Genomic DNA, 1,081 nt, shown 5'->3' with positions numbered 1-1,081 from the left:
TAAAAAACCCACTTTGTGTTTCAAAGATAAAGTAATTGTTCCCCAGAACATTCCGTGTTACAAACGAGCAGTGATAACCTGGAAATTAGACCTTCTCTCCTTGTTTGGATAAACCCAATTTAGTTGCTGATGGGTGGAGGGAGCAGAAGAGGGGATGTCCTTGAAGCAATGAATTCCTAGCTTTTTTCAGTTTCATTGTCAATTCCTCTATCAATGATGCAATCTTACAGTAACCACAAGATCTCTAGAGATCTGTAAAATATGAGACGTATCTCTCATTTAATTGTCTTTGTGGATGAGAGAGCAATATAAATTAACACTCAATTCCTTGCTTATAATATATGATAATGATTACAACCAGATATTAACTGCTCAAAGGAAAAGATTCAGAAGGAATGAGGTTTAGTTTTTTAAAGTTCCCACTATATCCTGCTTTAAATATGGCTTTTTTCTTCTATTTTTTGCTAATTACTATATAGAGAATGTTAATCAATGGGCAAATCAAAGCAAAAAGGGGAGAAGGAACCATATTAGATGTTACTCAAATCGGCTTCTGATTAAGTTATTAACTTAGCATACACAACTTTAAAATTATAATAACCTAGTTCCAAGTTAAATAATTTGATTTAATTACTCCCATTTTTAAGTCAAAGGACATTTTAAAATATTTTGATAAACATTTTCTAGAAATATTCTTTATTATTTTGTACCCTTTAACTCCCCCACACAAGTCATTTCTGAAACAGTTTCTTTTACTGATCATAAACTCTAATTTTCCCACTCCTTGTTCCTGATCGTTCATATCTTTGCCCTCTCCCAATGCCACCTTCTGATAATTTGGAAAGTCAAGGTGACCCCTATTTCTAATCAGTGTTAATCAATATGATTGAAAGCCTCCTGAAAAAGAGTCACTACAGATAAAGTGATTACTAAAATTTTCTCATTAGGGAAGGTGAGGCAAGGGCAGGCAGACAGAATCAAAGTGATCTGATGGGAGCACAGGACAGAGACTTGACAGCGACTCATCTCAAGGGGGAACACCAGGGCTGCTGGATGTGGGTCTGGGAACAGCCCAAGGCAG

General features: G+C 35.7%; 1 protein-coding gene across 6 annotated transcripts in view; it reads right to left on the bottom strand.

Moving 5' to 3' along the window:
• The window catches only part of ARHGAP24 (Rho GTPase activating protein 24), a 549,762-nt gene that overhangs the window by 64,199 nt on the left and 484,482 nt on the right, over positions 1–1,081 (bottom strand). The window lies entirely within an intron of this gene.

The sequence above is a fragment of the Bison bison genome, unplaced genomic scaffold (assembly GCF_000754665.1).
Source record: "Bison bison bison isolate TAMUID 2011002044 unplaced genomic scaffold, Bison_UMD1.0 scf7180017864228, whole genome shotgun sequence".
Classification (NCBI taxonomy): domain Eukaryota; kingdom Metazoa; phylum Chordata; class Mammalia; order Artiodactyla; family Bovidae; genus Bison; species Bison bison.
Note: the sequence above shows the minus strand (reverse complement) of the source record. Positions and strands in the feature narration are given on the sequence as shown.